This window comes from Labrus bergylta, chromosome 2 (assembly GCF_963930695.1).
Source record: "Labrus bergylta chromosome 2, fLabBer1.1, whole genome shotgun sequence".
Taxonomy (NCBI): domain Eukaryota; kingdom Metazoa; phylum Chordata; class Actinopteri; order Labriformes; family Labridae; genus Labrus; species Labrus bergylta.
Window position 1 is genome coordinate 20,975,708 of NC_089196.1, and position 17,326 is coordinate 20,993,033.

The following is a 17,326-nucleotide window of genomic DNA, read 5'->3' on the forward strand; positions in this document are numbered from 1 at the left end:
AGTCAGAATCAAAACAGGAAGCAGAAGGCTACAAATTCAATGCTTAATTCATTCATTTGTAAGTTCAAATAAATCAAAACACTTACAGTAAAAATCTGGCTCTGAGACTTATTTGTATTATATGACGCTTATCGTTGTGCACACATTTACAGGATGTACATATGATTATCTGCTTGGGTACTTCAGTGTTAAGAGATGTAGAGAGTCAAAACGAAATTCAGAAGAAACTGAAAAGAAAAGGAAAGAAATTAAGCGAATGTGTCAAAGAAAAAAAAGTCTGCAAATTAATCTCCCTTAACTTATAAGTACGGGTTTTAAAGGTTGAACAAGCGTTTGTCTAGGTGTGTGTGACAGAGACAGAGAAAATGTAGGAGGATAAGTCGTCCATGAACCTTTAAATCAAAGTACAAAGGTTGAACAGGAGCGTGCTTGTGCATAAGTCGTGATTGTGTGCTTGTGTGTCACCTCCTCCTGTATGTATCTCTTCAAGAATACACTTCATGCGCAGGAAAAAAAAAAGGCAAAGAGGGAATCAGTGACAGTCTGAGAGGATCACTTGTGATTAATACCGGGGCATATGCCTTGCTCGAGGGCAAAGCAACCCAGCACATCAGCATGACGGATTAAAAGTATCAACGCAAATCCCCTCTTTATGATGGGGGCCTGACACTGTGACAGCGTTACACATGACACCCTTGTTTCTGTCTCTCTGCACTTTCTCTCTTTCTATTATTTTTTTTTCTCTCTCAAAAACTGGAAGAAGAAAAACTTTTAGGTTTTAAAGGCAAACACATTGAAACTTTGAGGAAAAGCCCGAGCAAATTAGTTGGATTAGATTCAAAGCACCCTAATTATGGGAAATTCAGTATGTGTTAAAATTAAGTTTGCGATGTAATAGTTGAAAAAGACATTCAAATGCATTAGACAAGGTGTGTGCTGGCCTGTAATATGGGCAGTCATTAACAGTAAAGTTGTGTTGTAACTAACAATGTTACCAAGTAAGAAAGTGAGATCCCCCCCCTTACTGTCTGAAACTCCAGTATCATCCACCATCCCACCCTGCTCTTTGTAAAAGCACATTATCAGCCACTTACCTCTGTTTAGCATAGCATCGATTCACAAAGAGCTAGCATAAATGTCACCAAATGCCCTGGTCGATGCCCTTTCTGTTAGCCTCCATGCTAATGTTCCTGACCATTTGTCCTGACAGTCTAATGTGCTAATCAGAGCGGAAGATGTGTTTAGCCTTAGGGGGAGAAGTTTTGCCTTCACTTTTGCCCTCTGCCAGTGAGCTCAGGTCACACACACACGACTCAGGGAAAGTGGGAATTGGTGTCAAAGGTACACATGGGCTTATAGGCTACTTCACTCTTAAGACAAAACATCAGGTGCATAGCTAATAACAGCGGTATAGGTGTAGAAGTTGCGCTTTTCTTTTAGCTTACATGCTCCTGAAAAGCAGAAAACATAGAATGCACCATTTGTGCCCTCAAATGACAGCGTTCTTATGTTTTAAACATTCTGAACAACAAACATTTTCATACTTGACCTCTTGTGTCTTTTAGGTCCCGACCCACCAGTTGAGAACCACTGGTACAGAATATATAACGACACTAAAGTCAACCACAGATCTGAGGTGCTGTTAGCTTGTCTCTGCTTAAAGTGAGGCATGAATTATATATAGCACATACTAGTATGCAGGCAACGCTTGAAATGAAGAAAAATGAAGAAATTAAGATTAAAAAAGAGACACTTTAGTTTCAGCTTATTCAGTTAATACATGTGTATGTTGAATTGCATTTAAAATAAAATAAATGCCTAAGACAGCTCCGTTTTTGAATTAATTATAGTTACTTAACATTTGATTTTATATATGAAAAGCAAGTTTTGAGATAATTTATCAGGATATGTCACTTGTGCACATGATCACATTCTGAGAAAATACAAAGATATGGATTTAAAGACCTCAACTTCTGCAGCAAACAAAGTTTTTACAGAAAATCTTTATGAGCCCAGCCTCCATGTGATCAGTGTAGTATACCCTGAAGAATATAACTTAAGTAGAAGATGTTGATAGATATCAGAGAGAGTTTCTAAACACGTGAGATCAGACATGTGGTTCTGTTGCCGCAACACGCCAAAACTTAAAACTGCCCCTTGGGGAGAGTAGAATCAGAACAGAGTCAGATAGAGCATAACACTGGGTGGTGCTTTGAAGGAATTCACTTTGCGTTTTGTTTATATGGGACTTTTGGTGGTTATTTGTCTTGTAAGAGGCGCTGACTGGAGGTCAGAGACCACAGACCTTTTTGTTTGCCTCTACATCACTCCGAATACTGCGAGACAGCTGAGACCATTTTCCCCAAGTAAAACCTTCAGCATTTGCCCGACAGAAAACCACACCTTTTGCTTCTGTCTGATTTTAATGCAGCAGAACACTTCCTTCTCACCCCTTGTCTCTGGCAGTTTTTCATTGGATCTGACACTGAACACAACCTGTAAAAGTCTTGCCTCAGCAGTACCAGGGAGAGGCGGAGGAGGGGAAAGACAGACACAGAGAGAGAGAGAGCAGGAAGAAAATGGTGAGAAAAAGAGAAAAAAAGAGCAGCGAGAATGAAAAGGCAGACAGATGGCAAAACAGAGAAAAAGAGGAAAGAGAGACGCTTGTTAGCACCTCGCTGGCCCAAATAAATATAAGATGACACACCTGACTGATAATTAGTCTCAAGAGCATTAGTGCCTCCACGTGTGTGAGAAAGAGAGAGCGAGTGTGTAAATGTGGGTCTGTGAGCATGTTTGTGGGTAATGGCAAAAATCTATGTGTGTGTGCATATGCGTGTAAGTGTGGTTGTGTGTAACGGAAAGCAGGGCAGAGGCCTTTGCATGTGTCCAAGCTAATGGGTATCCTGGCACACAAAATCAGAGCCGTTAATCACAGGGAGAGGGATAGACTGAGGGAAAAAAGAGAAAGAGGTTTCCAGAGATGCTAAATGAGGTGGCGAGGAGCGAGAGGAAGAGGGTGAAAAGTCAATAGCAGCTGGAAAAGGGAGGGTGTGAAAAGGCGAAATGGGACAGAGCTGTCATTTCATTTAATAGGTGACCTATTTCATTTGATATTTGTTGTTTTTTCCTCAGCAATAAGCACTTCTGTACTCCATCTCATGCCCCCAAAAAACACCTCGGATTTAATTACATGGAGGAAGGCGGAAAGCGATGGAAAAAAGGAGGAAGAGAAAAAAAAAGGGGCAAGACGGAGAGGGGAAAGGATAGAAATGGATTTTACTTGTAGTCGACTAACTTGCATCATTGGCCGGGCTTAAGTCAAATCCTTAAAGGAAGATTCAATCTGAAAAACAATCCTCTTAAGTCTTACCTATTGTTCTTGTCCAAAGCAATATTTGTAAACAGACGAAAATACGACACAGCATATGAGAGATTTTCAGCTCACACACATACCAGAAAAGTATTTCGACACACACTCCCTCCTCCCTGTCTCTTTAAATGAACATTAGAGCTAAAACACACACTTTTCCTATCATCCTAACACCACACTGTCCTCTGCTTTAAGGCAATACTTTAATGTCCTTGTATGCTATTTGTGGACTCTGCTGCTTGTCCATTCTCCCATGTGTTTAGTTTGATGTTATGTTGTTTGTTTGTTGTCTATTTTTCCTCTTGGGGGGGATGGGATATTTTTTGCAACACCAATTAGAGTTTGAATGTCTAACCTGCACAGATTGTTTATTCCTTTTTTTTGTGTGCAGGTTTTGCCATTTGTCCGTGCAAATAAATGAAACCATAAAAACATAATCTCTGAGCAAAAACAAATCAAGAAAAAAAAGCCAGGGGCTGCTCTTCAACTTGAAAAGTGTAAAAATATTACATCCGAGTGATTACTAACAGAACAAGTTCAATACAACAGAGTATAAGAGACCTAAAACTATCATGTAGTAATAAGCAATGTGAGATAAACACAAAGAATATCAAACAGCTCATTGAATACAGTAAGTATATAAGCCACTTAAACTGTTCCTAGTTACTTTCATACAACTCCAAATTAAACAGATTTTAAAGGGTTGTCTGAAAAAGACAGACATGAAATAATCCACAATTAAACAAATTAAAAGAAAAAAAATGTGAAAAGCTACTGCTAGTGCTCTGTAACAAAACCTTACCTTAGATAAAGTGAAACCAACAGTCTTCAGATGAATAATTCCACATGTCAGTTTTTTTTAGACACATCAACTAGTACAGTAGATTGAGCTTCTAGAATTTCCTTAAAGATGATTTGTTCTCTTTTATCGCATCACATTGTATTGTACAGTATCTTGTTGTATCGTATCGTATCGCATCGCATCGTACTGAATCATATCGTGTCTCATCCTATTGTATCTTGTATCGTAGCGCATCGCATCCTATTATATTGTATCGTATTTTATTGAGTTGTTTCGTAATGCCTCACATTGCATTATAGTACTGTAATATGTATACCATATCATGAATTATCTTAAAATGGAGGAAGTATCTTAAAACATATTTGTCTCAATGACCTTTCATTTAGTTATGTCAATGTGACCTCTGTAAGTAAGCAGGAAAGGTTATTTGTTGTAGAAAAGGGTAATTGTTAGTGTCACCAATAAATCTGCTGTTTCTGTATGACTTCTTTTTAGGCACAGATTCTGTCGTTTTAAATTTACTGGCAATATGTGTTATCACTCAAAAGATCTAGAATATTCAGACAGCATTAGGACATGCTCACAGACATGCACACACACACACACACACACACACACACACACACACACACACACACACACACACACACACACACACACACACCAATCAAGCTTATTTTTACACAAGAAAAAACAGCTTCATGTCAGGCACACAGACTCTATGATTGATTGTAAACAATAACTTGAGCTCAAGTAATTTCTTCTTTGTGTATGTATGTGTGAAAGACAGCGAAATGTGTGCGTGCATCCATGTGCTGATGTGTGTGTCTGTGCGTGTGTGTGAAAGGCAAGGTAATTAGGTAATCAACAGCTGTGCCCGACAGACAGGAAGCAGCTTGTTAAGGAAGTGAAACGGAGATGGAAAAAGATAATGAGAGGTAGAATGAGCCTCATATAAACTGAAAGAAATGTGAGGGGATAAAAAAAGCCAAAACAAAGGAACAAAGGGGGGGAAATACAGAGTGGGGTACAGGGATTCAAAGTAGGAGAAGGACTGAAGAAGAGAAGGCATCAGATGTGAGGACAGGTGTTGCTGTCAGCCATGAACAATGTATAAACCTTTTATTGACAGGAGGAACCAATTACAGACAGCAAACAGGGAGGAAGTTTTTCACTGTCACACCAGGAAGCGCAAACAAACCTATATGGAGAGGTATTACACTGTCAAACACCTGGTGTTTCCCTCTGTGGATGGATGATAAGCCAGCTTGTGATGTGGTGAAAAATACAGAGATAAAACTCCAGGCTGCAGGGCACACAGGTCCCTGGCTCCAATGGGAAAAATTGTTACAGCAAAGTCAATGAGAACTAGGCCAGCTGTGAATGATTCATGAAAATAAATATAAGTAATGTTATTAAATCCTTATTAATTTCCTATGACTAATATTGACAAAATTGGAAAATGTCATGAGGTCAAGAAAAGATGTACGCAGGGAAAGAAAACAGTTTGAATGGAACCAAATGGTGTCTACTATTGTGGCAAAACACCAGTGAAGACGTAGTATATGTGGCTGTGTGTCCAAGACTATGTTTATAATTCTCTCTGTTCTTATTATGTACCTTGCTTAGATAATTCTAAAAACCCTCCGATTAAAAAAAAAACCCTGCCCTGATTTGTTAAAACAATGCATTTATCTGCAAAGCGCTTATATGACATTGCAGATATTTATTTGTTTATCAGTTTATTTGCCAGGGACAATACATTTAGACATTGTTACATCTAATTAAAGTGCAACCGATGAATGTAAATAGGACTTTTAGCCAGGGCTAATTTGCAGTCCTTGTCCCTGGTTAGGCTTTTTGGAAATAACACACACACACACGTGATACAACAACACTGTAAAACAGACATAAAAACTGCAATTACAGACATAGAAAATAAACATTAAAGAAGCTGTATTCCTTCTGCTGATAAAAAAACAAAAACATTTTTGCATTATTACATTTTCATCAAATTAATTTTTACTTTTGAAATGTAGCAGAATATAAATGTAATTTCAATGTGACAGTCAGTTTTTACTGGTGAATGGTACCAGTTCATCTTTTCAGTCCCCAAATTAAACTGAGTAATGAAGTTTAGGAACTCAGTGTATCAACCTGTGTTAGGGCGGAAGCTAACTCCAGAAATGATGGTGGATGACAGTTGTTTTTTTAAAAGGATCAATAATTAGGCACTAAAAGTATATAAGCCTTTGTCTATAGTTTAGTCAAGTACACTGAAGTTTTGGTTGATCCCTAAACTTCTTTGTGATTTTAGTAGATTTGGGTGGAAAATGTAACCTGAATTACCTCAATCAGTTTCCAAGGTGAAAGGCTTTGGACAATGTAAAACAACTTTTCAGCCATAGTGAATCCAACGACTGACACACTGGGAAGAGTTAGAGTAGAGTTAGAATATTTCATTAGGGCTTAATTCACTGACAAACCTTTGCCTGCGTTCCTGCACACCTCTGCCAGGACAAAGTGCTGGTGATATTTAGATTATATGGACTAATATGAAATACAATTGAGGGCATAATGAAAGTCAAAAGGTCATGTGATTATGTAAGTGACACGAGCGCTGGATGTATTAAAACCTACTCATGCAGCAGTTTTTAATTTCATGTCCATTTGTAATACTAATGTAATCTTTCCAACCTGCAAGACATTCACCTGCTGAAATGAAATCTTGGTATAAATGTCTGGTGAGGCACACAGCCTCAGAGCCATGGCTCTGCAGAATATATATTCAAATGAAAGTACACTGACAGGAATCAGCTGTCCCTGTTAGTATTTTTAGACTGTGCAATGCGCATTAAAACTGGAGGAAATCATGGAATTAACAAAGGAGGTGTGTAAATGGCACCTTGGATAACTTTTTTGCAAAGAGAAATGAACTGGCACACAGGAAGTGATGTAAGTTTTGGCATAAGAAACAGACATTTATTTGGAAAAATAACCGAAGAAGTGGGTCATTAGTGACTTGATTAAGCGAGAACGCCACCAGAGATGTGAAATCTGTCAACAGGAAGCCCAGGGGACATGATGGTTTGACGATATGATGGAATTTGATTGACAACTGCTCTCCTGAAAACATTAAGGAAGGGAATTAATGAATACATGGATTTTGAGACGCATCCCACATCATATGCCATTTTTTAAAAATCTTTTTCCAGCTCTTAAAGGAATGTATCAACCTCAAAGAAAAAAAAGGGATTGACCCTTTACGATCTCAACGTGTCCTCGAAGGCTTTTAATACATTTGACGTTCAGTCCTTGAAAATTGCTCAAATAACTGGCCAGTTTTCTAGAAGTTAAGAAAGTTACAATTGAAATTATCTTGGCAATGAAAGTAAATTATAAATAATAAAAGGATCTTGTGTTGTGAGACAGGAAAACCCCAAATAATTTACGTGTTGCGGAATCATCGAGCAATAAATATAATTTTTCTGGATGGGTAAATTGCAATGAATTATTATAAATGTAGTTTTTATAACCCAAAGACTTGCCTTGATCATTTAAATCTACGCCCTCTAGTCTTCTTTCTGTCCCTTCTGAAGTTGGTCTTCAAGAGACCAGGATTCCCTGGCCCACTAGATGACAAGATTTCTGCACTTTCCCCTAAAACTTTCCTTTCTTTGCTCCTCTGTTGCCTCCCTGCAGATTGAAAACAACCTCCTGTCCCATATCCTGCCAAAAAAACTACAACTTCTCATGTCTTATTCTTTTCCTTTTCTTCTTTCTGCAGATCCCTTTAGCCTCCTCCTGGGAGACGAAGGTGCTCGGTCCCCCCAGTTTGTTTGTTTCATTCGCCCGCTTGAGAGCTCTCATGTCAAGGACACAAGCTCAGTTTTTTTTTGATTTACATGATGAAAAGAATTAATTAAATGGCAGCGCTGGGACCCTGGGGTTCCCTGTTGCATAAAGAGGGTTGGTAGGGGAAAGATGGAGGGCAGAATGAAAGAATGGAGCTGATCAGAAAAAAAGGGAGGGAAAGGCAGGAGTGGAGGAAAAAGAAAGGAGAGTAAGGCGAGAGAGGGAAAGCAGAACAAGTTGTGAGGGAGGACATGAAGGACAGAGGAATTGGATTAAGAAAGCAAAAAGAGAGAAACAAACATAAAAAGAAGCAGAGAACCAGAATATCTGCATCATTTGACACCTTTTCCCCCATCGCAACACACACAGAATCACTTACACTCACTCCTCCGCACAAGGGACAAGGAGTTAGTGTTACAGTAGCAGCACTACTGCCGCCTGCTCTATGACACTGTGCATCTCTAAGGAGAGGGACTCGAACACGCGGGTCCACGCAGGTCGCCTTAATTAGCCACATGTCCCGCTACGTAGGCTCCCGGGGGGGTTTAACAGGGGCATGGAGGGTGAGGAGACGAACGATAGGAAGCGACAGAAGGGAGGGATGGAGGAACGAGGGAGGAAAGGGTATTAAAGCGAGGGGACTAAACCAATGGGATTGGAAGGTTATTTAAAGCATGGCCTACAAAAACAACCACAGAAGAACAGTTTGTGTGCGTTCGCATGCATGTTTGTGTGTTTATGACTATGCCTGTGTGTTTTCTTTATGATGAACTCCTGTGAGCCCATGCAGCGTTTTCAATAAATCCTGCATTTGTATGAATTTGGTGCATGCAGGTGTGTGCATCTGCATGCACCAATACTAAGACACATGTTTGGCTATTAGTCCCACCTGGAGATTGAGCATGCTCAGGTGCTGTGGGTCATTCCAGTGAGTGACAGATTGATGCTAGGCAAGGCTGTACACATAAACCCCATCCATATCTGCAGGGCCTAATTAGGCGACCCAGGTCACCGCTTAGGGCTGTGATAGAGAGGCAAAGCACCAAAAAACACAAAATGAACACAAATGCTGCCTTTATTCCCTAAGAATTTCACTTAATTCCAACTGTCTTCACGTCCCCTTTTCCTGTAATTGACAGCTAGCACTTCCCTCTGCTCGTATAAAATGTCTCGTAACCAGGAGAATAACTGGAGTGTCCTTTGTGAAGGCGTCACTTTTCACTGCCCGCTTTATGAATTGAAACTGCAGCCAGAGAAAAAGTAAATTGTTTTCTTCAGGGACTGTCACACTGGGTCAACTTTCTTAATTGGACAACAATATGAACTTCAAAGGAGGTAAGTCATAGCGCACCTTGGAGACGAGCCGATGAATCCCTCTTGAAGATACAGCGACTTAAATCAAATTCATTGTGATGACCCATGCTCTGAAAAGTTTTGCCTTGCAGGATGACAGATTTATTTTAGGGAGGTTGCACATTACTGGTTTGACTGCTGAGCTTGTGTGAACGAAGCTACCAAAAAGTTCCCTTTTTCCCAGTCTGATTGGAACATATGATCTGAAGTGTAATTCTTTAAGGAAAATAGTTTTCATTGTATTGTACCACTTTTTCTCTGCGGCTTTAACCTCTTCTTATTCTCCCTTGTTTAATTTCCACTTTATTTCCTTGAACATTTTCTCTCTTGCTGCTGTCAACTTCCAACAGAGAAGTAATTCAGTCCATTCTCACCCATATATTTATTGCTCAATTCCTGCTCCTTTTACCCCTTTCTTCAATCTCCTGTTTAAGTTTATCACGTTGACTCACATTTCTACAGATCGCACCAACAAACACAGGTAGAAATATAAAAAAAGAATGCTTTTTTGACCTCTTGCAAGTGAAGGTGAAATAAAAGATGAGCCCATAACATCAACAAGAAAGAAAGAAAAAAACGAAATAGTCTAAGTGAAAGTAATCAAGGACGAGCGTAGGAAATGGAAAGATGAACCAATAATAGACAGAATGGCCACTGGGGTGGGGGAAAAAAGACATCAGTGATGCTTCAATTCACGATTAAGAAACCAGAACACATATTGTGTACATGTGGGAAACCGTATCCACAATTTTGGCCTCAATTTTTTTGTGCAATGATGGGAGGAAAGGAGAGGGAGGGTATACAGGTGGAAAAGAGTGATAAACAAAGACTATTACATCTGAGGTGGTCATTTCCTCTACCGCTATGACAAAGGAACCCCGCTGACTTTGTGAGGCTGTACTTGCAATTTTTATCTTTCTGGGACAAATCTATACTCGAGGTTGAAGTGTTGAAAATACATAAAATAAATACATAGAAAAATAGCAACACAGTAAGTCACTCAAAAAACATAAAAAATGATTTCTCAGTCAACAATTTTAATGGAATGTATACTACTGGTTACTGCACTAAACAGTAATACACATTATATTATATAATATGATACTTGTTTCGAATAAGAAATGAAAAAATGTAGCAGACATTGGCTGAGCTATAAACAAGAATTACAGTGCATCTACAGTATATGGGCTTCCTTTGTACAGTCCTGTATTTAATGATTGAGGTCGGATTCGAACCCACAGCTGCTGCGATGAGATAACCTTCTTACAAGGGGGGGGACAACATACCCGCCAGGCAAGGCTATCCCGCGCTCTGGATTTTTCTATTTTTGACCTTACTATGTTCAAGAGAATTAGTCCACGTAAGTAGAATGAGGTCTGTTGTTATTTGGATTCTTTTTCTGGAATTCAATGCTTATGCACTCCTATAAACGCCCCTTAAACTATATTCTGTTCCCCTGAATTGTGTCGATGTGGAGGTTGAAATTTCAGTTACTCATTAAAAAAACTGAACAATAATAATTTGCATCGCTTACTATACAAGTAAAGTTCACATGGTGGCTAAACGCCAGCATGAAGTGCCTTGTAATACGTTTCATGCAAAGGGTTCATGAAAAGGTGAGGACATAATGTAGTCAGTGAACGGCACTCATGGGGGATGTCATAAACTGGAGGCGTTCCTTTAGGATAAAATAAGGCGAGCACTTGACCCTGCTCTGAGTGATGCAACACAGAGGCATGTTTCAGAGAGAATGCACACATGCTCATGACATACACATCTAACATATAAATATCCCTCCTTTACAAAACACACACCGCAGTCAATGAAAATGGGATATGAGTGCATCTGAGGGGAATTCTCCATTTTTCTCTCTCTAGGGACAAACACCGAGAGCAACACTGACATGCTCTTAAGATTTTTTTCTCTATTTCATTTTTGTTTATTTTTTTTATTTCTCTGTCCCGACTCTTCTCTGTCATTTTCTCTCCTCTCTCTCTCTCTCTCTCTCTCTCTCTCTCTCTCTCTCTCTCTCTCTCTCTTTGGCTGGCAACCCTTGCTTTTTCTATGCTTCATCCCTGTTGCTGTGATTTTAATCCTCATGTGTGCCAACAGAGACTGCAGACATCTTGGCCCCAAGTCTCTTCTACTGTGTGTGAGCGTGTGACAGTGTGTATCCCAGGGAGACTGCCAGCACTCAAAACAAAAGCTCTGTGTCGAGATAGTTTGTCTCTACTAACGACTCAAACCATACGACACTTAACCTTGCACCCTGTTTTTTTTTTTTTTTTAACCCTCTGTGAATTCAAATAGGGTTTGAAATCCCCAAAGGACACACCATACTATACTTTTTAAGAAGACTTTACAATTTTTCAACATTCCAAATGATTAATGGTTTGATATAAAAAAAAAAAAATGATTGAACGCTAGCAAGGCTAAGACATACATTTCTTTCACAACAATGATGATAAAATTATTCCTCAAATAACCTCAAAATTCCTCAAAACTTAAGAAAGATTGTTTTACATTTTGGTGGAATTTAATTACAAGAGAACCAAAGTATCTCTGAATAGGCTTTTAACAGCTCAAGCACTGGAGCACCCTCCTCTCTTCACCTCAGTAGGGTGGGACAGGTATCATGGCTCACCCCCTTGATTTGATGATCATTCACCAACTTTAGCTCAATGACAGACTAAGAACCAACTTAGCATCTCTATTTACGTAACATTGTTAACATGTGTTAGCATCAAGCTAACAAACTAAGATGTACATCCTGGTCCATCTGTGAGAAATTGCGAACCCGACGGGGAGTAATGCACTAGCTACCCCTGAAGAAACTGTACAATATAATAAAGGTTGAATATGTGCATTAATTTGAAGCTCTTTATGTTGCATAGGCTCATTAATGATTCGTACTAATATCTATATATTTGTTTAATATCGTCATACAAAATACTGCAATACGTTGCTGCTGTATTTACTCATAGATTTAAATACAGAAAACTTTATAATCAAACCAGGGTGTGTATCCATATGGAGCTGGATTTGTGGTTCAAATTTAAAAAGTATAATCAATATTTATCTTTTGTAAGTTTATATATAAAAAAAGATTCTACATGATCAAATGGTTGTCTTTATGTTTGTGTGTTAGACTGAAAAATATTCGCCTACTGCATTAGCTGACTCTAACCACTCTGACAGATTTGATTAAAGTTAAAGCGAGAGCATGGTTCCCATTTGGGAGAATAAAAACTGCATAACATGTGATTACAGGAACAAGTCTGTGTTCAATTTGATTAATATGAAATCAGGATGTAAAGACAGGGTAAACACACACACACACACACACACACACACACACACACACACAAACATTTGTGTTTGAATCATGCATGAAGTGTTTGTACAACATTTATGATCTGATGACTTGTGTTGATGAATAACTCATGTTGTGTGTTGGCTTACCTTTATGTTTAAACGTGCAGCGATGCATACCACACCATTGTTTTTAGTGAGTGTATGCAAGCCATGTATGTACTTTAATTTGGTCTGTTTGCATATATTTGCATAAGGGCGGATCGGTTCATATTTCCTGCAATATGTTAATGTGTTTGCACATTGTGTGTGTGTGTGTGTGTGTGTGTGTGTGTGTGTGTGTGTGTGTGTGTGTGTATGCATGGAGAGCAACATTAATGTTACACAACCAGAAAGGGAACTCTTGCTTTGATACATAACTGTCAAATATATTGACGCGATTCAGGATAAATTAACACTGAGAACTCGTGAGTGTTTCACCCATTACTTTGGATCTGCACACAATTTAATGTTAGAAAGAGGGAAAGTTTAGTTGCATGAGATTAGACATGGTTTTGCAGTTTGTACATTTTTGAATAAGGGGAAAGAAAGTAGAATTGAGTAACTAACTGCTTGTTAGCAGTGGGATCATTTTATTGTTTCCATTGTATTAAAACTATGGCAAAGGCAGATGTCGTTTTTGTTGCGGTAGTTTGACTTTAAAGCTAACAAAGTCAAAGGAGAACAATGTATTTAAGCTGCTCTTAACTGTTTTTATCTGTTAATAGATCACAGATATCAAAGATGTCATGTTTTTTAATCTTTACTCTTTCAACACAGTGGAGGTGTTTTCATTGTTAGAAGTTCAGGACAGTGACTTTGATAAAGAAAATGAAAACAGGGGAATTAGCTGTCAAAACAATAATAAAAGCTTCCAATACAAATGATCCTACATCTTTCTAGGGGTTAGAGTCTGGTGTTATTTTTTTTTAAGCACCTGGTTCAAAGAAAACTCCAGTGCTTTACTGGAAAACTGCCGCTTTGATTATGTTCCAGATCTAAAAATACGCAGCTTCACCTTCTTTTAATGTGACAAGTTTCCTTAGTAAAGTACTTTACTTCTTATTAATTTATTCAACTCTCCACTACATGCAGGGTAATATATTCGAAGATGGTTGAGCTGCTTGAAAAAACTGTGAAATCATTAAATAGAACTTTTTTATTACTCTGGCTGCGACTGCACAGGGCTCCGCATAATGAAAAACTTCACTAATAATAGTTAGCACACACACACACACACAGACAAACACACACATGCATTCAATCTGCATGTCCCAGTATAGAGTGTAGACAGTGCATTACCCCAGTTCTGGTATTGAACGCAGCCCATTAGCAGTGTTAATCTATAGATCTAATCATGATCATGAAATACAGCACTGTCCTCATTCTGGCAGTGTCAGCCAGACTCATAAACTATGCCACATTTTTCCCTCATATAACCTGCCAGACAAAACAAAGGTCATACTGAGCCCTTTCTACTTCTTGTTGGGATTCATTTATTTAATATTAACTTTATAAAAAACCTGTAAACAAGAGTCAGGAGGGACAAGAAACTTAATTTACAAGTGAGACAAAAATGACTTCACTTTAGAAATAACAGTGAAAACTCAATAAGGTCAAGTCTATAACATAACAAAAAAAAATTGGCAATAAAGTAAGAGAAAGCAGAAAGAACAAAATCATATTGAATAGTTACAATATTAAAAATGATTCCAAACAAGGAAAAACAAATGAATAATAATTTGTAATAATACTCAAAATGAATTCCATCAAACACAATCTTGCTTCAGGGCTCCTCAATAGCTCTGTATGAGGGGGACCAGACACGCACATGAACATCCAAACATCTCATTATATTTTATTTTTTAAAGCAATAATACCCGGCAGCAGAAGGACGGGGAGGCAAGACTAAGCAGAGTGTCAATAACGCAGTGTGGCGGCTTGTTGTGTAATTACAGCTAAATGATACCAGAATGGTCAAAAAGTGAGAAATATGCAAATAATTAATAATTACTGTATATTCAAAATCAATAGAGAGCAAATGAGAGCTTTGTGGACAATTAGGGCCATTTGATGGAAAACATAATAGAGGTTTGATGGGACGTGTGATGCTGGAACAGTAATTATAGGTCTAAGCAACCTACATACAAATATGCAAAATTACTATATACGCAAAATAGCATAGAAACACCCACCTCATACACACATGCAAACATATACACACAATAACACACCTCTACACACTGTTAAACCTAGGCGCTCGTTCTAATTACTGCATCCACTTAGCATGCATTCCACATTCTGATCACACTCTGAACACTGTATCATGTCAGATCATCCAATATCTCAGGGTAACAATAGGTAACAAAAAGTCAATTCACAGGATTATTACCAGAGGAAGTAATCATTCCTGCCTTCTCATTCATAAAAAAAAAGCACACTCACTGTTTCATGTGTCTACCAGTAATATCTCATTAGAGATTAGTACAGATCAGCTCTTTTAATTAGCCATCCTGCCCACACAGGCGCTGATAAAAGCCTGAGTTCTTGTACACGGAAACTGTCTGTATTTACTGGAAGTGTGTGTGTGTGTGTGTGTGTGTGTGTGTGTGTGTGTGTGTGTTGGTGTCAGTGTGAGTCCTCTGTATAGTAGTAGACCTCAGCTTCTTTTCCACATCCAGTTTTCATTAGAGGTAACACAAAGTACTGATTTGATTGATCCCTGCTTCTTGAGTGTTTGTGTGTGTGTGTGTGTGTGTGTGTGTGTGTGTGTGTGTGTGTGTGTGTGTGTGTGTGTGTGTGTGTGTGTGTGTGTGTGTGTGTGCGTGCGCCTATGTGAGTACAGGCATGTAGATTAATGCATGTGTTTTATCTTAGCTTTATTTAACTTCTTTGTTTACAGAATCACTTTAGAAAAACAGCAGGAGTGTGTACATACATTATATAAGCTGATGTGAATGTGAAAGAATATGTGTTGTGTTTCTATGTGTATGTTCTTGTGAGAGCCGTATCATAATCTGCTTTCATAAGCATGACTTTCTGTGTTTACCCTGACATCACTTTGAAGAGTTTTTCCTCCTGGGCAAGAAAAAAAAAGAGAGAAAAAAAAATGAGACTCTCCCACACATGGATATGTGCCAAAGCTAACTGAAATAAGCAGCTGTTTAGAATCACCTCCATCTCAACAACTCAAACACCATCCTGATGGATGACGACAGGCCGGGAAAATAAATCCTTTACCTTGAGGCAACAATGGCTGGTACATCCTAAAATTCATCAAACACCTTCAGTATTTCACCAGCCATTCTGCTGTGCACCACAGGAGCATGAGAATCCATGAGTAATCCCTTCAAGAAAAATCCCTCCAAAAATGTCCAAAACATGGAGAAGCTGTGCCCTAGTGGTCAGTTTGTGCACCCTATTTTAAGAGGCTGTAGTCCGAAGCGGGCAGCCCGGGTCTGAATCTGACCTGTGGCTCCTTTCCTGCATGTCATTCCTCACGCTCGCTCTCCACCCATTTAAGACTTTATCCACTGTTTCCATTGCACTCCACAATAAAGGCGTAAAAAGCCTGAAATAAATTTTAAAAAATCAACAAAGTAAAGTCCAAAGCATTTCTACTGTTTCTTGTCCCCAGTACCCACATGTTGCTTTTAGACTCTATTGAATTCATCAAACCCATCAGTTTGTTTTCTACTGTTAGACAGAGAAAAAAAACAAAAAGAAAAACAGGTGGGATATGAATGATAACCAACAAGACATTCGCTTTTTGTCTACTGACCCATTGTCTCAAAGTTTGAACATCGGATGGAAAACTTATAATTATCTATTGATCCTAATTAGAAAGCTTAAAGCTGTTGTGTCATCACTTTTATTTCTCTCCAAGGCCAGCCTGTGCTGTCTATCAGTCAAGGCTAGACGTGGCTAACGGCTAGCTAAGTGGTGCTAATTGAGCTACTTGCCTGCAATAATGGTTTTTAATGCAATGGGAAGTCATTCATCAGCACTGTTCTGTTCCAGCAAAGAGAGGGCGAGGGAGAGAGAAAGGAGGAGAGAAATAAATGGTTGACGACGGACAGGAAGCAGGAACTTCAGTAACTCAGACATCCAAAGTTTGAGAATGAGAAGAACGGAGAGAGAGGGAAAAAAATACAGCCAAACAGAGAAATAAAAAAATATTTGAGGACATGAACAGATAGTCAGATAGCTTTTCACTCAGCCATGGCTAACTCAAGAAAGAAACCGCACAGACAGATAGACTTGCCTATAAATTTGTGTTTACATTTGGTGACATACAGGCCACCATGCTTGAACCTGCATTCTGTATCTTCACACTGAGAAATGTGTATGATTGTGTGTGTGTGTATGTGTTGACATCACTGCGCTTGAGTCTCTACATAAACATGTCGCCTTCAACATGAACCTGTCCTGCAATATTATGTGTTAAAGTCGCCTGCAGTTTCTGAAAGCATGCAGATCACAATGTGATGTGAAGCTTCCTGTTGTGAATGTGTGTAACTGTGTGATTGTGAGCATGTGTTGTCATGGTACTTTCTACTGTATGCTAGAAAAAAGGTTAAAAGATTGAATCT

General features: G+C 38.8%; 1 protein-coding gene across 1 annotated transcript in view; it reads right to left on the reverse strand.

Moving 5' to 3' along the window:
- si:dkey-215k6.1 (transmembrane protein 132C) overlaps positions 1-17,326 on the reverse strand; it is a 241,505-nt gene that overhangs the window by 93,292 nt on the left and 130,887 nt on the right. The window lies entirely within an intron of this gene.